The 24,211-nt window shown below is 41.2% G+C and overlaps 1 protein-coding gene across 1 annotated transcript in view; it reads right to left on the bottom strand.

The window, feature by feature from the left end:
- Nucleotides 1–17,445, bottom strand: part of LOC309693078 (uncharacterized protein) — a 41,548-nt gene extending 24,103 nt beyond the window's left edge. Inside the window, exon 1 of the mRNA XM_082512053.1 lies at nucleotides 17,064–17,445. The gene's annotated coding sequence lies outside the window, so the exon portion shown is untranslated. The remainder of the gene's footprint in view (nucleotides 1–17,063) is intronic.
- Between the last annotated feature and the right edge of the window lie 6,766 nt (nucleotides 17,446–24,211).

Raw genomic sequence — 24,211 nt, 5'->3', positions numbered from 1 at the left:
AGACTCAAATTAGCAGAGGTGAAACATACAGCAGATAGCTATCACCTGCAGTTACCTGTGTCAGCACACACACTGATGAAAACTACCAGCCCCTAACTAAGCCTTAACAACAAATGAGTAGGTTTCTAATAAATTGTTAACAAGGTGATTTAATTGCTAAATGGGCGATTATGGGGATTGATTTTCCTTTTTAGTCTCAAGTGGCCATAAGAGGAACTGCAGGTTTCAGTTCCCTGAAAAGACAGAACAAAACACATGATTTAAATTCTGTTGTGTCACCTCTTTCTCCATTCTGCTTTTGGTCTCACAAATCTCTACACTGTTCCAAAATAAAATTGATGAAATAGATTAAAGGGCAGCACGGTGGCACGGTGGTTAGCACTGTTGCCGCACAGCAAGAAGGTCCTGAGTTCAATTCCAACATCAGGCCGGGGTCTTTCTGTGTGGAGTTTGCATGTTCTCCCCGTGTTTGCGTGGGTTCCCTCCGGGTACTCCGGCTTCCTCCCACCGTCCAAAGACATGCAGCTTGTGGGGATAGGTTAATTGATTAATCCAAATTGCCACTAGGTGTGAATGTGAGTGTGAATGGTTGTCTGTCCCTGTGTGTTGGCCCTGCGACAGACTGGCGACCTGTCCAGGGTGTACCCCGCCTCTCGCCCTATGACAGCTGGGATAGGCTCCAGCGCCCCCCGCGACCCTGAAAAGGATAAGCGGAAGTGAATGGATGGATGGAAATAGATTAATGTATAAGAGGAAATAATCCACAGCACAGTGAACCTTACAGAACCTCAGAGTTCAAGCTGCTGTTGTTCTGAAACATCCCATAGCTTTTCTGATTGTTCTACTCCAGTTTGCTATAATGAGCACTGTCACAATGTTTACAATGTTGCTGACTGGGAAAAGAAGCTATGTTGATCTGAGGTATTCCAGTACAGCAGCTTGGCTCCTTATATAGACTGTCTGGTACAATCCAAAATACCCTCTTTTCACATTTAAATGCACACAGAGCTGGCACAAAGTTTGAGTGAGTGTCAAAATCTATTACATTTATGAACTATGATGCATATTTCATAAATTAGAGGTGATGTAATCTCCCGGTTTATCATGCCAGTTATTTACTCTGAAACCGATTTTACCAGTGACTAAAGAAATGTAAATCAGTACTTTTGCTCTGCTTATGTTGTATGATTTTCCTGGACACTTGCCAGACAATCAGAGAGGAAGACTTAAATGTTTTAAAACTCCTTATAATCAGGATAATAATATGAATATAACTGGCACATAAATGTGGGACTATTCGGAAGAGCAATAACGGGTTAACTCCAGTATAACCAAAATTGTCTTCCTTTTAATAAGCTGAGTTGTACATGAAATGTTCATTGGCTGAGACCTAATTAAGATTTAAAACTAGATGTGGAAAATTTTTTTAAAATTAATGAACATAGTAAAAATATATAAATTGTTGTGGCATGAATGGCGGACTTGACTAGACCACATAGTTTGTTCTTTTAACCTTTTTATTCCGGTTCCTTTTCCTCTAACACATAGCTGCAGCTTTTCAGCTGCATCCCACACACAACAACAACATCAACCACAACCTCAGGTCCCGGCAAGTTCAATACTGGGTAAGTGTGATGAGCTGATGGAACTCTGGTGTGTCAGCCTCACCTGCAGTCATGCCACATACCCCCACGGCCTTCTGGCCTAGCCCTATTCCCCCTTGCCGCGAACGGGAGAGGAAATCAGGATACGACCATTGGTGTCCCCGACCCCATGGACCAGCGGCAGGGAAGGGTTGGATCGGGGGGCCGACCGTGTGTCCAGCGGCAATCGACTTTGTGTCCAGCGGGATCTGGGGGCAGACTGTGCAGGCGGCGGATGCGCAGCAGGCGAGGACGTGAGCCGAGGCTCACAGTCAACTAGATACGTGCAGGACCACTGCAGCTGTTCCCCCTGGCGGCGAAACACCACCACCTGGTCCCGCTGCGTGGCCGTGGCCACCATTCGGGCCAGCGCCTCCACTGACTGTCCCAGTCATAGTTCCGCCATTCCACCTCCTGGGTTTCGGCACCACTGTGGCATGAATGACTAACCATACTCTGCCACAATTGTATTTAAATTTGTCTACTCAGCAAAATGCATTTACCAAAAGTGTGAATAGCCTTTGTATATTAATTGTAATAATATACAAGGCAAAAAAAAGTTTTCTACAATGAATTGAGCTGTCTGGGAGCAGATGGGAGTTTGGGAAAGGCAACAAAATGTACAGCCTTGGGAAAACAGTCTATTGTTGTGAGTTTGACAGTATCAACAGCAGAAGGGGGTAAGCAAGTGACAATCCACAACAATGTGGGACCATTGCTGTCAGGGAGTTGGAAGAGGGTGGAGTAGACCAGCTAGCGGAGAGCTTCCAGACTTACAGTATTATGTGGATAGACTTGAAATGCAGACACATACTCTCAAACATCTGGTTAGTGTTGGCCATCAGAACATGTGTTGAAGCAGATAGATTGTCACTGTGGTAAGAATGGCACAAGCAAACATGGAGGCATCGGCCCAGTGAATGACCTAAAAGTGAATGCTGGACAACACATACAAACGGTTGGCAGGACCACCTCGGGCTCATACTTTTGAGGATTCCCGACCAAAGATTCTACCTCCCAAGTGAGTGAGCCCACAATGCATGGCAGAGGGAGAATTAGATCTTAGAACCTAGAACTGTTTTTGTCATTGTACAGTTTCTTGCACAGTGAAATTAGGTAGCAAGACCACAAAGGTGAAGGTAAAGAAAACAATATACAAAAAAAAAGAAAAACAATATAAGAACTTCAGTGCTTTGCAGTAGACACAGTTTTTATGTAAGCAAGAGACATCCGAAGAGTGTTCTTAGTGCAAGGGGAAACACTTGTGGCAAGGTGTACTCTGACTTGGTGGTCCTGGCTGAATTCATTAACATTAGTTACCATTCCTTAGTGCTCTGGACAGCTTCATGGGTACCGATGTAAGTACAATAAATACAGAGAAAAAAAAAGTATTTTTCAGCATTTTGCATAACTTTTGCTGTATCTTGCACAAGTAACTCGAGAATGATAGATAACCACATGAATTAGAAGTTAAAGAACAGCGAATATTGGGCATACATATGTACAGGTGAGACTGCAGATTCTTTTAACTTGATAAAAAGCACCTGCTTCCTTTCATGTGTCCCATTGCAGCTATGGGCTTTTGCAAGTTTTGTCGTTCTCTAGTTGTCTAACACTGATTAACATGTCTTGAGCCTTTTTATTATTAATTCTCCTATAACTTTAGTAAGAACGATTACTAAATCCAAGATTTGAATACTTTTATCACTGAACGTTTCAACCCATAAAAAGCAGAGCAGCAGATTTCTGCCATGTGATTCTGTTGTTGAATTTCCTTTAAAGGATGTAACAGCTACACCCCCAGTCGGACTTTAATGAGGCTTTTAAAAAGAGAACAGTACATGCTGTTACTGACTGGCCACGAAGAACCTTAATAATATATGCATGTATTAAATTGGCCTGTTAACTTAAAATGGAAAACAATCGTTTCAGTCTTAAAGTGCATCAATGGATTAGGTATAACTATTACTCCTTTTCTTGTTTAATGAGTATTGTTAAATTAAGGCTGCCACTAAGTTACATAACAAGTAACAATATGTTCCAGTTGCTATTTTCTGCCTTTCAGTTCAGAGTGAAATACTGAGCTTAAACACTTAACAAAACACTAAACGTAGAAGCATTTGACTGTACCGTGACCCTCATTTGGATGTTTTAATGTGGCTTAAAGTCCTGTCTTTATCTAAATCAGCTGTGTCTAATTAGAAACCTGTTATTTTAAAAATGTTTTTAAAATCATACACCCATTTATATCACCACATACAAGTTTGAACCCAGATTAAATCTACACTGTTGTGTACAATGCGCTTGTCCTTGCCCTTAAGTGTGATAGTGAAGAACAACTAAGAGGAAATGGCTTGAAATAGTATTTTCCATGGCAAACAGAGAGGCAACAACACTGACTGCAGTTTAAATGCTAAATTACACACCTCATGACTCGCTAATGGAGGACTTTGTGTGACCATTTAATCGGCAATGAACTGACAAACACATGCACGAAGACACGGTCTGACACATGCTAGTTTGCACGCACATGCATGCAAAGATAACTTCAATTGCAATTTCGCAGACCAATATATCAATTAGGCAGACAAACACAGGCTCAGTGAGTGTCAGCTGAAATAGATTTTCCTGAGCTCCAATCCATTACCAATAACTGTGTGAATAAAAATGCTGCTGTTGTGAAAGCACTCCGTTGTACGATGTAGAGCTGATGATTTTAAACCATTAGTATTAATTGTAAGGCACACTTTAATTATGAGCGAATGCAGTCAAGAAGCTTTTTCTTGTGCAATTTATTGATTAAAAAGAATAAAGCTGAGTCTAAGTGGCAATCTCAAGGGCTGTAAAATGAAGCCAGAATGAAGTGTTAGAAACTGCAAGTTCTAGACTGGCCACTTAAGGGTTGCTCATAGGCTCTTATGATCAGCTGTAATATTTGCAGCCTGATTCAAAAAACACTTGGAGGTTATAGGGATAGTTTCCCTCTTGGGTGAGTATATTTTTTCATGACTGACCAATTTATTAGTAACATTTATCGTTAGAGACTTGGCTTTTTTTAATTGATAGTTCACTAGCAGGGACCACTTCCTTGGTAACGATGGGCGATGAGGGATGAGGAAGTGCGAATAGTGCTGTGGCTTGGGGAAGGCCTTGAAAGGGACTGGCGACGGCTCTTGGGCCGGGAAGAACCCCATGTACTAATGAGAAATAAAGGGAGGAAAGGAAGAGAGGAGAGGACAGGAGAAGAGAGGAAAGAAAAAGGGGGGGCAGGGTGGGGCATGAAAATGAGAACAGCAGGTATTGGAGAAGGAGGTTTTTTATAGCCTGAGGCCGGAGGGGGCGTGAAGGAGGAGTGGTCTCGCTCCTGAAATTCAGATGATATCTCCACATGGCCTGACTTAGATAGTTGTAGCTGATTAGTATGCTAGGTCTTGCCTTCATTAATTCAAGTCGCTAAACTTGAAAGAACAAGAAGTTTATGTTTCAGTTTTACTGAGTGAAGACCTCATTACTTATCACTTATTACAAAGTAACACGCTACTGTAATTACAGCGTATTACTTTTTTCAGTAATGTACTAATGTAATGTGTTACTTTAGTTACAGTAATTACACTAATTACAATTATGTCGTTATTTGTGTTACAAAGGTTTTTTTAATCTATCTGTACACCGGGAAAGAAAGGTTGAGGGACCTGGTGGAGCGGTGGAACAATGGTAAAGTGCAAACTGCATCCAGGGAGAAACAACTGCATTATATACTGCTAACATGCTAAAACTATGCATGCTGAACCCAGCCCAGCAGCCAGAGCTTGAACTTCAACTGTTAACAAAGATAGTGTTGAGCAGCCATGATTGTAGTCTCTGTTCCTACCCTTTTCTGGTAGGATACTTTAAAGCGGTGATGACAGTCTGTAAAACTGTTACTGCTTTGCAATCTGGCAGATGACAATATAAACACACACATAATTTCCCCTTAAATATAATCTGTGTTTATGTCATATAAACACTGACAACTGCAGTCAAAGACTGACAACAGGTGTTGTCACAGTGCATATGTTCGTCTTTTGAAAACAATTCATGGTTTACCCTTGTACAATGAGCCCTTGAAGCTTCATGCCAGAAACCTCGTCATATTTTAAGAGGATGTTTTTGCACATTATTTCATTGAAATTGCTATAATCTGTGTATTGGTTTATGGAGGTGAGGTAAAACATTTTCTTCCTCCAGGATTTGCCAGGGCTTTGTAGGATTTGTCAGCTTTCACCTCTTTAGCTGGTCGTGATGGGCCCCAGTACACAATAAAAATGTATGCCACCTGAGTTGGAGCTAGATAATCACCAAGCCTCAGGACACCAAATTGTTTTCTACCTCTTTCTTTTTTTGGTTTTGAGTATCACAATAAATATTACACTGAAAAGAAGAAATACAAGGTCTGACAGGGAGTTTGCTATTATTAAAAACATTCTGCCGAATGCCTGATACACCATATGTGCTCTGACAGTAAACAGAGAATCCCTTTTCCTTCATGTAATATGAGACCTTGGCTTTTGTTATTACACATACCATGCCTCAGGAACAGCTGTGGCCTGTAACTACAACACGGTGATCTGTTGGGGACATTATAACCAGCGAAAACACTTCGAGGCTGCAGTCTGCAAGCGCACAGTCTTAAAGTACATCTCCAGAGGGGCCTGTGGTCAGTCTTGACTGCAGTTGTCAGTGTTTATATGACAGAAGCACGGATTATATTTAAGTACAAATTATGTGTGTGTTTATATCGTCATCTGCCAGGTTGCAGAGCAGTAACAGTTTCACAGACTGTTTGATTTTAATCTTTGGGTCAAACTTTATTTCTACTTGCACAAAGAATGAGTTCACTGTTATGGAGAGAGAGTGAGCGAGAGAGAAAGAAAGAAAGAGAGAACACGCGTGCGTACAAAGAGGAATGGAGTTATCAGTTGTGAGAGTGATTAAAATGGACTTTTTCACATGGCACCATTGACATTTTAATTAGTGTTGAGGAGATTTGCGGTGAGTGCAGTGTCCAAGTCAACAAACAGAGGTGTGCAGCCAACAGGAGCCAATTCAGAGCTTAAGTGAAGCTTTGTTGAGCACAGACAAAAGATTTTTTGGGTGTCAGGCTAACAAGTTGTAATAATAAAAACAGTTAAAAAAAAATCAACAACAGAGGGCGTGCAAGAGTTCATACTTGAAATCTTTTCTTTGTGAACTTTGTGGAGTGCACATGGAAAACATCAGTTTGACAGGAAGCAAGTGGAACATTTTTCAACAGATGTCTTTTTTTAAACCAATATCTGTATTAACAAGAAGGCCAAAAACACACACACACACACACACACACACACACACACACACACACACACAGCTCAGTGACTTATCCATCAGTGTCTCCATGTCAGATGAAAGCAGTGACTGAGGCCACCCAGGAAGAGTGATTTTGATTGTGAACCTGCATGTTGTTCCACACGTAGCCTCTTCACAGCTCATTATGACCTGTCATGACTGACTTGCAGACAGTGTCTAAAAACAATCACTATAGCAGTGCTCTCTCTTCCTTTGCACAAAATACTGTGAGTTTTCTGCTAAGGGTCATTTAGCAGAATCTGGAAAAGTCTACTGCTTTGTTTGGGTTCAATATGCTCACAGTAATCTGTGAGTGAATAATAAAAACTGGCTTCACAATTATTCCTGAATAACCCATTTATAATTCGAGTACTTACAGTTTACAGTAACGTCACAAAAAACATCCTTCGTTTAGCAAGCTATGACTTTTCATTAAACAAGCATTCCTGTCATGGTACCTTATGTGGCGAAACAAATAGGTCTTAGAATTTCTGGAGAAAGTCCTCTTTACTATTAGCGTAACTTAACCCAAAACAGAAAGCAATCATAATCCAGAGCTAAGCCTGGGTTCTTTGTATCCTTACCAGCAGTGGCGGGCCTTTCGTGCCCTGGGCGAACACCTCTTATTGCAACCCCCTCACCCCCCACCCCCACATATAAAACATATTAAGGATTGTACATTAAGATAAATATTTTACTGTAAAAACTGTTGTTTGAACTAGAGATGGACCGATCCGATATTACGTATCGGTATCGGTCCAATACTGACCTAAATTACTGGATCGGATATCGGAGAGAAATAAAAAATGTAATCCCATCCGAAGTATCACAAAATCACCTCACAAAAGGTGCTACTTGGCGTAACCCAGCTCGGCGCATCGGAGCAGTATGTGTCACGTGATAGCGGCTGTTGTCTGCGAGACCTCTCAGTGGTCTGTTGGAGCATTTGGAGCCTTGCTACATGCTTCCTAACCGCGGCATTTCATCTCGGAGAAAACTATCCCAGAGAAGTAAAGCAAGTGTGTAAGTTCATCCCTGAATGTTTGCATAGTATTTCCACGTTAAGCTTAACAACTGATATATTGAGCCACAGCTGGACTGGCCATCGGAGTTCCATATTGAGGTGAAAAGGAAGCGATTTGTCCCGTACTTCAGCTAGAATAAAAAAAAATAGACACTCAGCTTGAGTTATTCTCTCTTTGCTGCGCAGTTGCATCTACCGTATTTCCCGGACTACAAAGCGCACCTGAATATTAGCCGCACAAGCTAAAATCAGGGGAAAATCCTGTTTTGTACATACATTAGCCGCACCTGACTAAAAGCCGCAGGTGTTTCAATGTTGACTTATCATATGTAAGAGAATATGCACAAAGGGAATTGTCAGGAAAGAGATGGCTGTTTGGAGACACACCCCTTTTATTAATATTTTGAAAAACAAGTTATGGGTACATATTTGCACATGTAGTACATAACAGTAACCTACAGCACACCAGAAAAATAGATTCGGACTACCTTTTAGGCTCAGGTGCAGTGACACGGCTTTAACAAGAAGAAAAGTCAGTCATTCACCATCTTTCTCTTCTTCCTGCGCTCTAAAACCACCAAAGTCCTCTCCTCCAGTGTCGGATACTAACAGGCTCAGGATGGCTTCGTCATCCACTCTCCGCTTCTCTCCTTCGTTGTCACTTTCAAAACCAAAGAAATCCTCGTTGTCAGTGTCAGAGCCGAACACCCTCAGAAGGGCCGTGGCGGTGTCCTCCTCTCCATCATGCAGCAGTCCAGCCCTTCAAAATCCGTTGGTGATCGTGGATGTTTTCGCACTTTTCCACGCTGTCAGAATCCACCGGTGGAGTTGGGCATAACTTGCTTTTCGCAAGTTTATCGCCGCTCGTCATCCACGCCTCCCGCTGAATGCGTAGCGCTACTTTGAAGTTTGTTTTTCGCGCTACTTCGTACGGCACTACGTTGCCTGGCGGACGGACATGTGACTAACATACCACTCTTGAACCCCGATCCTTCCGCCAGGCAACGTAGTGCCGTACAACAGCGGAACACACAAAACAAATCGTCTTACGATATGACAAAAATCATGGACAATCCATAGAAAAGCCGCACCTGACTAAAAGCCGCAGGGTTCAAAGCTTGTGCAAAAAGTAGCGGCTTATAGCCCGACAATTACGGTACTTCTCTCATTCACTCCCCCTTCCTCTCCTGTTATTACTTCAAACATGAAACTGATCAATGATCAGCTGATCGGCTTTTCTGCCGCAAGTCCCGTCTTTCTTGTTTGTTTATTGACCACTTTGTGCTAGAAAGAGGAGACCAGCGGATAAACAACAGCAGCACGTTTAAGCGTGATCAGCTGTTGTTAGAATGTATTTAATATTACTTTCTAGTATCAGCTGAGGTTTGCTGGAGCCACGGCTGTAAAAGCTGCTGGTCATGATATCCGTTTGGATATGTGGTGAGAGGAAAACGTGAAGATGAAACCAGGAGATGTCCTTAATAAATCATCAGAGCTGAGCAGGTGATGGAGAAACAGGTTTACCTTTTAGGTGACATGAATGGGTTGAAGGGAAGTTATGAACTGTTTCTGAGAGACTAATAACACCAGGATCCTTTTCTACATAGCTGACGGCTGGTAACTGTGCAGGGGCGGGTCTAGCAAAGTTTTGTCGGGGGCCAGGTTGGGCATTAACAGGGTGAGGGGGGCACAAATAAATATTTTTCTTTGTTATGCCATTTAAAAACTTTGAATAAGTAATTATCTCAATTTTACAACAAAAGTGGTCATCTGATTAAATGTATAGAAATCCATTATTGTATATAGTAAATAATAAGTGTAATATACCCTAGTAAGCTTTAGTACGTTTTCCTTTGGGAAGGTACCATCTGTGCAGTCTGCAATTCTGTTGAAGAAAGATGTTGAATCTATTTAATTATTGTAGAAAAATAATTGACTTTTGTGCATTTGTTTTACACTTGCATTAAATTAAAGTTAATTACATCGATTAAGGGCTGGGGGGTGGTTTCCTAATATTTTTGCTGGGAGTTGGCAACCCTATTAGTTAGGTAGGTAAGTACTCTTTAAAATACCAGAATAGGGAGGATGGTGTAGGTTTAAATTTATTAGATTGATCAGTGTTGCTGAACTTGAAAATGTTTTGGGTGGAGTGTATTTTTTGCATACAGGTATAACAGAATAGCTTCAGTCTCTTGTTTTTTAAAACTTGAGTATGAACTTATACAAAATGCAGCAAGATATTTATATCCAAAATTTATGATATCGGAATCGGTATCGGACATTAAAAAGTGGTATCATGCCATCTCTAGTTTGAACCATACTGAATTTAGCCAGATAAACACACACACACACACACACACACACACACACACACACACACACACACACACACACACACACACACACATATATATAAAGAGAGTATGCATAGTATGCAGACGGCTTACAAACAGCCATCATAATTCGTCATACAATGAGAACAGGACAAATCAACAACTGACAATGACTAATTAATATTGTGCCGAAGACAGTCGAAAAGATTTAGTAAGCTACATCAGTGTCTACTGTTTCCTATCATAGCCAAGTGACTAAAAAATGTAAAGTTTTCACTATCCCTACTAATTACAGTTTTTTCTGAATGCTTAAACCCTAACTGTGATTCCTGTAGCACAATCTCTAAAACTATTCAGACTTATAGCAAAACCACTCACTGAGTTTGCAAAACTAAAAGCACAAAAACTGCTTTGCACTCAGTTTGCAATTTTGTAACACACACTTTGCAAAACTGTAGGCACAATTCACTGCACAACACTCAATTATCAAATTTCCAACACACTCCTAGCAAAAGTATACACATGTATGGCTATCATTAACACTAATTTGCCAACTGTCTGGCACACTTTCACATGTCAAAACTTTTTTAGATAATTAGTTCACTTTGCAATCAGCCTAAGCACTATAATACAGGTAAGCTGTGTGTGCGGAGTACAATGGAGGGAGCAGAAAGAGTGAGAAGTAGAGGAAGCTGAGGAAGAGGACGTGGAGGTGAAGAAGTAGGATGAAGAGGACGACAAGGACAAGGAGGAGCAGAGAGGAAGACGAGGAGGGGGGAGAGGAAGATGAGGAGGGGGGAGAGGAAGGGTAGGAAGAGTAAGAAATAGAATTGCTGATAACATCAGAGCTACAATAGTGGACCATGTAATCAACCGTGGAATGACCCTGAGGGTCGGTTAGTACAGTCACTTCGCACAAAGATTTGTAGCACTGCCATATGCCAATGAGAAACACACCAATACCATTGATGTAAAAATACTGAAATTGTTACTTTATAGAATTGCTAGATGACCAGATGCTGGGGGCAGAGGAAGCATGTTCACTGCAGACCAAGTAACCCATATAGTCATTATGGCGGTTGCAAATAATCCTATACTTGGAAATAAACACTTGTGTTTGTTTTGATGTGTTTGAATAAACACCAGTACTTGAAGTTTGGATCCCTCTATGCTTATGGATCTATGACAGAAGTATGAGCTCAAACTGACATAGCCTACCTTGTGCACAGAGAAAGCAAAGGCCAGATGTGTTTTGTATTCATACCATCAGTGTGCAGTTGGCGCATTGTGTGCTTAGTAGATGATGGCTTGTGTGTACTGTTTGATACGGAAACACCATTTTTACAAAGGTGTGAAGAGTTAATCTAGCTGTGTTTGCTTTTGCAAGAGAACTACAATGTTTTGATTATTGGGTGACAGGTTTTCTTATTTGTGTGAAGAGTTTTGCAAAATTAGCCAATAGTTACAAAAAATGTGCTTAAGCAATCAGAAAAAACTGTAATGTTATCTTGTTGTATCTCTGTTGTGGCCAGTGCTATCCTCCATGCTCTTACATGCTGGGGCAGCAGGTTGAGGGTCACAGATGCCAACAGACTAAATAAACTGATCCACAAGGCCAGTAATGTTGTGGGGATGGAGCTGGCCTCTGTTAGGGTGGTGTCTGAGAGGCAGATGTTGTCCAAGATAAGGGACAATCATGGATAATACCTCCCATCCACTCCATGACATACTGGCTGGTCACAGGAGCACGTTCAGTGAGAGACTGAGATTACCAAAAAGCACCACTGAACGACACAGGAAATCATTCCTGCCCGTGGCCATCTCCCTGTACAACTCCTCCATCTAACACACTGTAAACACTGCAATAGTTACACCCTTTTTACACACGCTCTTCTCTACTCTGTAATATTCTTATAAATTTTCTTGATATTTATTTATAATCATCTCTGTTGATCCTTGATATTTAGAACTGAGCGATCTGTATATATTAGTGCTATTTCTTAAATGTGTAACATCTGTAACATAATGTATTGTTTGGAGTTTAGTCTTTTACTGTTACTATTTTTTACATTTACTTCTTGGAGCAACTGTAACCCACATAATTTCCTTAGGGATTAATAAAGTATTCTGATTCTGATTGTTTCAGGATGACAGGCCATTATCCAATCACACATCTGCTTACCTGTATCTTTTGCACCTGATGGCTTTGAATGCTTCTTGTCCATCTTCCATTGGTTTTAATTTTGCAGTCCAGTATGAACAATCATCCCCCAACTCGACGATCACCACAACATAACCTAACAGACCTACACCTTAGCTCACAGATTCGCTTTTTCTAGGGTTTATTTCTGGGATTTCGCACAACCCAGGAACAAATCATGAATACAAAATGGGCTTGGATTCACAACATTATGAATGAAATGTGCCCCCCTCCCCTTTCGAGAGGTTGTGTGAGAGACTTTAAATCATCAAACTTTAAATTATAAATTTTAAATTGTTATTGATCCCTTTATCCCTGGTCCTAAAGTGTATATTTATTTTCTTACTCTTCTTATATTTATTGTTTGTTTACTTGCACTGCTGTAACTGGAGCCTCGTCGTCTCGTCTCTCTATATACTGGACTGTATATAGTGGAGATGACAATAAAGTTTACTTTGACACAGCAGCAAGCAGGTGCACTGAGGGCTCTTGTGCTCACTTTTTGTGTATAGAATTTTGAGAAAACATCAGTGCAGATTATAACTCTGTATTATAATGTCTGGTGTTTTCTTGTTTGTTGGTTTGTTTTTATTTTGTTTTGCAAGTTGGTTTTTAGATGCTGCTCCAGCCAGAGAATCCTCCGCCGGCCTGCCCTATCTTCCCTGTGCCGCAAGCAGCAGGTTCACTTCGCAAACGGAGGGCGCCCTAATTTCAGGCAAATGGGTGTAAGAACACTGATCGGTGGCTATGCCATCCCAAAATGAGCTGGCATGATGTCAGGGCAGCATGAGTACGGGCAACTTTTTTTTGCCAGTCTTTGTAACTCCTGGAATAGACTTTTTTGGTCTTTGAAGCTGCTAGAGACCAAAGCAATCACAAAGTGGCTTTTTGAACAGCAAACTCCTTGCAACCTGTCCCACCAAGCAACAACCATCACCTTCCAGCAACCACTTGCCAACTGGTCTATTTTTTTCACAGTTGCAAGGAGGTTGCTGTCATGTTTTTATTCTAGTTATAGATCCTTGTCCATTTCCCTTATCCTACAACCATTTTCTTCCACTTATTTAAGTCAGCTTTTTCCTGGTAGTTCATGCCCGCCCCTTCAATGGCTCTGCGAGCCACCAGGGGTCACCATACCATGCAAACCACTAGTTTAATTGGAAGACTTGTTGAACCTTAGGAATACATCAAAGCGTTTGGTTTCTGATTGGCTGACTTTGCTCCTTTAGTCCTTTGGTTTTGCTTCTTTTGTTTTCAGAATATTTATATATTCAAATTCACAGAAGGATGAAGTAAATACTTTGCTTCAAAATTGTTTCAAAACAATCCAAACCAAAAAAGATTTTTTTAAAGAACTTCTACATTTAAAAGGAGAGCATTTTTGCACAGATATTCAAGGTTGCCTCACAATCTGTCCCAACATCTTTGTTCATCCCCTTATTTTTCTTGTATTGTCATTATAAGGCTTAATGTTCAGCATGTTTACACAAGCTGAATTGGGACTTCTTTTGTCTTACTCGATCATCAAAATTAATTAAATCAGTCTCACATCTATGTTATGCGGTATTAGGCAATATTTCCACTGGGAGCACGTTGTTTTGAAGAGATATGCATCCTCTGTGTTTTCACAGTGGATGTGTCAGTCACACTTTCCCCTGATTCACAAAAAACTGAAGTGAAAGAATTTCATTAAGTTCATATTGGGTTATTTACACATCCTTTAAAAACTGAGGCATGATTCTACGAACAATTCATGTAAATTTTGTAGGCCCGAATGTGGAAAGTAATACATTTGCAAGCACTGATATTTTTAATCGAATTGTAGAGCACAGTAAACAACCCAAATTAAAATGAAATGATGATATCATAGGACGGCTAGCTGTACTCCGTTACTGCATTAGATTTACCCATCAGATTTAATGTCTCTCCAAATGACAGATGCATTTCTTTAGTATTTAGTATTTATTTATTGTCATTGTCAAGAACAATGAAATTGCGTTTGGGGCTTCCATACAACCCAAAAAAAAGAAGAAAATAATAAATACCCCTTAAAACCCAAGTGTACATATTTAACCCAGTGTGACTCCAATGCAATAAGACAATCCTTAGCAATAATGTTCGTAGAAATTCAGACAAAGACCTGAGAAACATGACAAAATACAACAATGCAACCCATTCAATATTATTGTACTGTGAGATATGATATCAGATATGATAGTTATCTATTTAAGAAAGAGGGGGGGGGGCAGGAGGGGGAAGAGAATAAAGATATGATGCACCAATGCAGACCAGTTCATTGCTATTAAGAAGTTGGATATGGTTATTGTCCGTGAGAGGGGGGCAGAGAGTTCAGGAGCCTCACAGCCTGTGGATACAGGCTGTTGGCCAGTCTGGATGTTCTGGCCTGTATAGACCTGTACCTTCTCCCTGAGGGCAGCAGATGGAAAATGTGGCGCGCAGGGTGATGTTGGTCCCGCAGGATACTGTGCACCCTCCTCAGACAGCGAGTGGGGAAGATATTACTGATCTCTGGCAGACTTGTTCCAATAATTCTGCCAGCTTCTTTCACCACCCGCTGGAGTGCTTGCTGATCGGCCTTGGTGCAGCTGGGGAACCACACTAGAAATCCATACGTCAGAACGCTGCTGATGGCACAGTTGTAGAAGTTCAACATCAGAGATCTGGGAATGTGTGCGCTCCGCAGTCTCCTCAGGTAGTAGAGGCGCTGTTGGGCCTTCCGTACAACTGAGGTGATATGGTTGCCCCAGGTCAGGTCCTCGGTCACAGTTACCCCCAAGAATTTAAAACTGCTCACCCTCTCCACCGCCTCACTGCCAATGAAGAGAGGCAGATGGTTGTTATGACCCCTCTTCCGGAAATCTACAATGATCTCCTTGGTCTTTTTGGTGTTTAAGACCAAGTTATTGTCGTGGCACCATGACTCTAGTTGTTGCACCTCTGTCCTATAGTTTGTCTCATCATTGTTGGATATAAGTCCGAGCACTGTAGTGTCATCTGCAAACTTAACAATGAGATATGCAATTATCCTTCACCAACTGTCCTCTACAGAACTGATGAGAACAAAGTCGACAGCTTATGAAGGGCTAGGTCGTCCTTCCTCAAAGGGGTGACTAGATCATTGGGGTTGAGGAGAAGCCTGTGTGGGATAATTTACTGAGATTAAGACATTTTACCAAGGCTATTCCCTGCCACCTGATGTGCTTTATGAGGATCTATATCTAGCTGCCTAGGCTGCTCTTGACCTTTGGAGCCATTAATGTGATGGGAAACACACCCTCATGCATTAAACACACCATTAAAAAAAACCTGACTGTTGTCTACATACCAAGCTGTTACCTAAAATAACTCACTGTGCAACTAATATTATTCACTTCACTTGTTTTGAGCAAACAATCAGCTGCAATGTTTTGCTAGGAAAATGCTGCAGAAAGCGTCCATGAAAAGTGAAGATTAACACTATTTTGAAAGCACATAAGCACCATGAACCCATCAAACAGCCCCCACAGACTTAACTTCAAATGTCAAATTAGGTGTTTTTGTCAGAAAAACATAACACTCAAGCTGACCTGTTTTTTTTAATCTTCTGAGCTCAAGGATTTCTCGTTTTGCTGTGTTTCACCTCAGAGCAGTCTCAGAGGTGTTGTGTTGTGAGATTTCACTTGGCCAAGAACTACCAACCCACTGCTGGATTCAAAAGTCTCATCTTAGTCCAGACTTCACAAAAAGCAGTTATTTTGCCTGAACTTTATATTTGGAAGATATTTTCTTCCAAACAAACTTGAATTTTTTGATTAACAGTGACATTCTAGGACTAAGATTGGTTCAAGCATATTATTATTATAATATACATTTTATTTGAGGGTGCCTTACTAAAACCCAAGGTCACCTTACAAAGAGAAAAAGACATAAATAAAACAGTATATTAAAATCGATTCTAATAAATTAAAATACAAAAAACAGCAAAATACAACCACAAAACAACAAAAAACATCTGTATTAAAGCGAGTAAGCCAGTTTAAACAAGTAGGTTTTGAGTAGGGATCGGTATCGTTTAGGTTTTATCCAATACCGGTGCCAAACCGGTACTTTTGAAACGGTGCCGGTGCTTAAAGAATGGAGAACACAAAATTGGTCCAAAAACCTCTCATGTTCAGCTGTTTTTTTGTAAAAACATAACAATGTTAGCCTTTTCTGCAGCTATAGGGGATTTATGGTATCACTCTTGGCTGGAAGCAGTGCTTAAACAATGGAAAAAACACAAACTTTGTCCAAAACCCTCTCATGTTTAACTGTTTTCCACTTTTTCTTTGGTCATTTTAGCCTTTTTGGCCAGGGTGAAGGGAGTATCTGCCATCAAACAAGAAGACAGCCGCATGTAGCTATGATGATGTTTGCTAGTTCACCTTACCTGCATTAATGTAATAGCGCGGTTAGCCTACTCAACGTAAATTACACACGAACAACATTAAGCTACTCACGCAGAGAAGAACGGCTGCTGCTGCATCATCATCCGTCATCATTTCTGCTACACTGGCAGGGCTAGGGGCCAGGACTCTCCTCTTCGGGGTTTTGGGGGATGTTGCTAACTCCAGGACCGATAACAGGCAACCCACGCGCAGTAGATGTGCTCGGTGTGAGGTCTTGCAGCAAGCTATCAAATACGGTGCATTTCTCGGCTTTTAAAAAAATGCTATGCGTCGCCAGGTGTTTCATCGGATTTGAGGTGTTACCTCCTTTGACAGTATCACAGTATCAGCTTAAAGCACTTGTTGCAGGCTGCTGAGTTTGCATATTTTGAAGTACAGCCAGACTTTTGACCGCTTTGCCTTGGGCATTTTTAATCTGTAGCTCTGCTCTAAAAGAACGTACATACCTGGCCCCGCCTACTATCCTCGGAAACATAAAATGATTGGCTAGAATCTAAAGTGTATCACAGCTCAGGAAAAAAAAGCATCGAAATAAAGCACCGAAATGTGCGCTGCTTTTCGGTCTGGTTACTACCGTTTATGTCAGATGGCACCGGACACCGGTACCCATCCCTAGTTTTGAGTTGTGACTTAAATAAGGGAAGGGACTATATATTTCTTAAGGCTGAAGGAAGTGAGTTCCAGAGCCGAGGAGCAGAGCGACTGAAAGCTCTGTGTCCCATACTGGTAAGGTGAGAAGAAGGAACAACAAGATGAGTGGCAGATGAAGATCTGAGAGAGCGGGAAACTGTGGTGATATGAAGCAGATCACAGAGATAAGGAGGGGCAAGGTTATGAATACACTTAAAAGTGAGAACTAAGATTTTAAAGTTTATCCTGGCTTCTATAGGCAACCACTGAAGCTGTAGAAGAATTGAGGTAATAGGGTCTCTTAAGGGAGTACGAGTTATGACCCGAGCTGCAGGATTCTGAAGAAGTTGAAGTTTATGGAGGAACTTATTGGGGAGACCAAATAAGAGTTGCAATAATCGATCCAGGAAGTAATAAGACAACGGACAAGGATGGCAGCAGCATGGGGAGTAAGGAAGGGACATCTGCCTGATCCTTTGCCCTACATTCAAACAAATTTGTGCACCACATCGTAAGTATAAATTCATTTTTGGTCATTTGACCTGTCTTTGCTACATCCCTATCTGGCACTAACTGGTAAGGCTTAAGAGCCAAAGGTACACTGTAGATCCCCCCCTTTCTTCTCAATATCAATATATTAAGAAAGTTTTATATGCAAAATAAATTGAAAACTGAGCAACATTTAGTAGATAAAATAATGTATATTTGCAAATCTTGCCATCGAATTTAGTACCTAGACTTAATGTTTACTCTACTGTTGTCTTTATGTGTGTAATTCAAATTAGGATCCTCTGTGCATTTTCCAGAAGCACACACGTCTGTGTGAAGCTCTACGTGTGCCAGGAACACACAGAGCCATCATCACCTTGCTGCTGTGTAAGCCTGGCCTCTGGTGCGCTGATCATATCCTGCTGTCTGGTTAGCAGCAGGAGATAGCATGGCAAAATTCATTATCAGTTCCATGCTGACAGAAACCAAACAGAGCCATTTTACCTGACCCCACACCATTATTTGGAAAGCCAAACCGTGAAGGAGAAACAAAATATACGTTATATAAAAAGCTGCTGAACTGTTCGGTCTGATTTGTGAAGCTTGGTTTTAGTCGCTCAGCACTCCTGTGAGCTGCCGGGGTGTTATATGGTACCCATTCAGCATCATGGAGACAAAAACAGTTGAGCACTTGTGTAAAAGAGAACTAAAAGTGAAAGAGAAAAATCACATTTAAGATGTGCTTGAATTACTAAAATAACATAAGAAAGGTGAAAATATAAAGGTGCTTTGGCACTCAGCCAACTGGTGTGCATAAACAGATGAAACAGATTTTTTCATTGTTAAACTACAAAGGGAGTTTTGCCATCCCTCCATTCGCTTCCGCTTATCCTTTTTCAGGGTTGCGGGGGGCGCTGGAGCCTATCCCAGCTGTCATAGGGCGAGAGGCGGGGTACACCCTGGACAGGTCGCCAGTCTGTCGCAGGGCCAACACACATGGACAGACAACCATTCGCACTCACATTCACTCGCACATTCACACCTAATGGCAATTTGGATTAGAATAGAATAGAATAGAATTCAACTTCATTGTCATTGCACACGCACAGGTACAGGGCAACGAAATGCAGTTTGCATCCATCCAGTGCTTTAGTGATATAGATATATTACAATATATATTAGCAATAATATAGATATGTGAGTATATTACAGAAATGGGTCTATTATGGTATGTTATAATGTACACGGTATGAAGTATGTTGTGAATATTCTATAACTATAAGTATGTACAGGCTGTAGTGAGTACAAGCTATGTACAGGCTATGAACAGCATATAAATATGAAAAACTATACAGAATATGAAATAAATAACTTTACAGAATCTGAGATATACAGCTATACAGAAATGATTATCCAATTAACCTATCCCCACAAGTTGCATGTATTCCAGACACAAGGCTGAACAATATTTTTGGATGGCTTCAGGCCCTCAGACAGCACTGCATTGAAAATCTGTAGCAGATGTCAGCTCATGAGCTCAGGAAGACCTCTGAAATCCACTGACAGTGAAACCCCAAAAAAGCAAGCGAAAACTCTTGTGCGCAACAGAAAACATTTATAAACAAACACCAGACACGGCACAATCGCACCTATCAAAAGCTGAAATTCTTTTTTGGAAATCGGGGACAGCACATCCCTTGGGCCAAAGAAGAATGGGACCATCTGACATGTTAGCATCACACGATTCAAAGACCAGCAACTTTGACGTTAAACGACTACATAGCATGGGTAACTTGCACATCTGTGACGGCGCTGTTGATACTGAGTTACAAACACAGGTTTGGGAATGGAGCCACATACTGTGTTGCAATCCAGATGACATCGTTTTCAGGGAAGGCCTTGTTTAATTCAGGAACAAAATGTCCACCCAGATTTTGCACGTCATTGCGCTGTTAAAAAAAAAAAAAAAGGGTCCAGGTGCTAAACCAGCCTATCTGCAGTTCCAACCTGAAAGTGAAAAACTTTTGGCTGACTGAGAAACCAAAATATGACAAAGAGCTTCCTGAACGTTGAGCAGACAAAACAGTTCCATTTCTAAACTACAGCAACTGGAATGTTCAGTTATCAAATCCTTGTTTTTGAGTGTTTTTAAAAGAAGAGGCAACATAGCACATGGGTAAACATGGTCAAAATCTTCTTCTTTTGATGATTATATTTAAAATGAAATAAGCTTCGAGTTATTATAGTCGGCTTTCATTTACATTTTACAAAAAGCCCTACATTTTACAGTATTATTATAAGCACATTTTCTAACCTGCAGCTGACATAGAATGGCTAAAAGCGCTTCATTCACTTATGAGCATGTAGTCGGCGAATTGGCTTTCTCTTGACAGAACATCATTTTAATGCTTGGGTGCAAATCTCTATTTTAAGCCTTGCAGTGTCCGCAGATGCATATTAAAGGCCTATGCTATTCAGACACATTCACAAATACAACGTGCAAATGAAGAAGTGTCATGTTCCTCAAAGTTTTCTGTAAATAACTTGTAGAAATCGGTGGTTTTAGGCTGTAGTAGTTATTTTCCTTGAAAATGCACTGCAAAACTTGTTAAAAAAAAAAAAAAAAAAAAAAAAAGCAATCAGAAGATTATTGGGGCGCCGGGAAAATACCATCCACCAAAAGCACAAACAACGCTAACAATCTCCTCCCTGAGTGCGTCCAATTTTAAAAGGACTGCTCTCACTGTTTGGAAATCATTCTACCTTAAAAGGGAACTGCTGGCAGCCCTCCGTTGTTTAAATGCCTCCACATGTTGGCTGCAAATCTGAAAGGTACGCTCTTAGAACTTTTGGAGACAAGAATTAAAGCTGCTGCAAGGTATCAGATCAAAGGGAAAAATAATGCATGGCTGCAGCTTTGGCTATGAGGTCATGCGAAAAAAGTCGCTGGGACAAAGAGAAGGAAAGAAGGAAATGATCCTCATTTTCAAGGATGCATTTATCAGAAGGTTATCCTCCAGACTTTGAACAAACCTCAGCTTGCTTATCAGTTAATCTTGATTATATATTATCTGTGAGCAAGACAGATTAGTCTGTCCCATCGGGTCGAGATGAATGAGCTGGTCAAAACAACCTGCTCAGCTTGCTCAGTTTGAGAGCCAACACTTTAAAAAGTGCTCACAAAGACTGATACATCAAGCTTACACATATTCATCTGAGGTGCCTAATCATCTCCCTTCTATTCTATGTTAAACATACTCACTATTTCAATATTTAAGAGAAACAACAAAAGAAAGGAAAGAAACAGATTTTAAAGTCACAGTCTACCTTTTTCTTTTTTTGTGTCCTGTCTGGCACTGTAGCAGGGAAAGAAAAAGGAGAAAAGAGATAGAGAGAAAAGACAATGAAAATCTGCTTCATCACCTTTGTCTTTGTGTCCTTTTTTTTTCTCTTTCTTTTCCTGGATCACCTGTTGAGAAAGAAAAAAGAAAACAAGCAGAAGAAGACTAGAGCAATAGAATAAACAACATCACAATGATATATGGGAATATAACAGTAAATACTAAATGTTAAATATTATTGTGCAGCACGTAAGATCGACAGCGCACAGTGTGCTTTATGGTAGGAGCCAAAGAGGGTGTAATTTGTGTGTGTGAGCACTCGTGTGTACACCTGTGAGCATGAACGCACTTGTTTTTAAAAGGTTCCTTCATGTAATGATCTGTTAGAGGGTGTGGGGAGCCACAGCCCCGTCCACCAGGGCATGAAGCAGGTATGGAGGAGATCAAGACTCCAGACATCCGGAGGCCCTCAGAACACAAGAGACCAAGGAAGACCAACAGAGGGACAGCCGTGCCACTATCCCAGAAAGAGCTGAGGAGAGTCCCAGATGAGGGATCACTCAGCAGCCGCGGAGCATAAGCCAGGGGGGGTTGCAGTGACGTGCCCAGGAGCTCCGCCGGCAGCCAGCTGTCACAGTCACAGTCTACCTACCGGCAGATTATTTATTCTCCTGACATAAAACTGCACCAGGTGCAAACAGGGAAGTGAAAACATTGCGCCTGCAGTACTGACCTGAAAGTTCCCCAGATAAGAAACCTACAGGCTGCAACTAATGCAGCTAAGTGAGTTACAGTAGCTCATCTGATGGATGGGACCACACCGACCAGCTTTCGCTCCCCACGTGCATCAGTGAACCTTGGTCGCTCTTGACCTTGTCTCTGGTTCACCATTGTTCCTTCCTTGGACTGCTTTTAGATGCTGAAAACTGCAGACCAAGAACACCCCACAAGTGTTGTGGGGTCTAGCCATCACAGTTTGTCAAACTCAATCCTTATGCTTGCCCATGCACGTCAACTTTCAGGACAAAATGTTCACTTGCTCCCTAATATATCCCACCCACTAGCAGGTGCCATGATGAAGAGATAATCAGGGAATTCACTTCACCTGTCAGTGGTCATAATATTATACCTAATCAGTGGCTGTATCCCAATTCAGGGTCTGCAGCCTTAAAGTACGCAGCCTCAACGGTCCTCAAGGGCCGCGTACTCAAAGACCGCTAAGGTGCGAGGCTTGTGAAATGGGACGGTCTAGCCTCCGTTGCGCTGCCCAGGTTGCCTAGCAACCATGATACTAACAGCTGGAAACAGCTTTGTTTGACAGAAATGAAGGAGAACATATTTTGTTCATTTGTTTCTTTCTTTCTACATGAGCTTTGATCATTCTCTGTAGGATTAAGCTCAGCTATTGAACGGCGTATATTTTAAAGTAAAGGCTTTAAAACCAAGTTAGTACAAACATCACTAATGTCACATAACTTTGCCGACATGTGGCCAACAGTAATGTTTTAATGTTCTTCGTTATTAAACATTTGCACATAAATAAGTGACATAATATTCAGTACTTACTTAAAGTTTACTCTTCGGGCGCCCCTCATCCGCCGTTTTTTTCGGCAAAATTATCCACACCCACCGCCACGCTATGCATTCTGGGATATGTTGGGCCACGAAGTCTACACCACCACGTCCTTAAAATTCAGGGAAATGAAGGACGCATTTGAGGGCCGCATTTCGAGCAGCCTTCGAATTGGGACAGCCTTCGTCGCGTCACGGTGACGTAATCGGCCTTAACATGCGGCATTTAAGGCTGCAGACCCTGAATTGGGATACAGCCAGTGTATATCATTACCTGTACTGAGTTCTCATTGGGTTGCTCACCGCTGTAACGCTAAGTTTGCTACATGAGCTTTTATGAGTTCTCTACATCATCAGTGTGATTACACATGACAACAAATTAGATCTTATATGTATATGTATATATTTATTTAATTGTGAGGGGGTTAGGTTAAGATTAGAATTTTCAGGCATCTATTTCATGGTCCAGGTTTTACGGGGTTACGTTTTTCAATACACACATTTAAAGATGTTTCTTCTGCTTATTTTTTGCCGCTGCTGATGAAGAAACATAGTCATATATACTATTAGAAAACAAGCTTAGAGTGTGTGGGCTGGATGCAATTGCAACTGGCCAGAGGGAAAGCACGGAACACTGGGGTGGGTAAATTTCCGATTTCAGGTTTATTCTTTGCAATCTGATTGCTGTTCTGCAGGCTTATTGTTCAAAAATAATTACAGGTCGCAGGATAATGATTTTAACCCCTGATTGATATGCAGTGGTTTAGAACACAAAGCAGCCTCTTTTGTTCAGTATTCCATTTTAGTTTGTGACTTATTCGTTAAAACATGCCTATCTGCATTAATATCCTCCACCATTCGTGACTCCTTACCTTTAAATTAACAATGCCGTCAGAAACTCAAAAAAAGAATTACCATAACAACAGCCACTTGACTGCATCCTCAAAAAATCACTTTGGCCTGGTTTACCGGCTTCTGTATTCAAGGATAGATACATGGATGATTGAATATTGCTTGAAGTCATAAAAAGTTCTAAAGGAGATGCTTGAAGACGTAAAGTAGGAGGAAATTGCGGCAGAGGACTCGTCAGAGCCACAAATCAAGTCGTGTGGGGGACTTTGATTTCCATCCAAACAATTCAGGGCAGCGTTTCATAAGATTCCAACC

This window comes from Aulonocara stuartgranti (genome assembly GCF_965226115.1).
Source record: "Aulonocara stuartgranti genome assembly, chromosome: 17".
NCBI classification, from domain to species: domain Eukaryota; kingdom Metazoa; phylum Chordata; class Actinopteri; order Cichliformes; family Cichlidae; genus Aulonocara; species Aulonocara stuartgranti.
The sequence above is the reverse complement of the archived record's forward strand: the minus strand, read 5'-3'. Positions and strand labels throughout refer to the sequence as shown.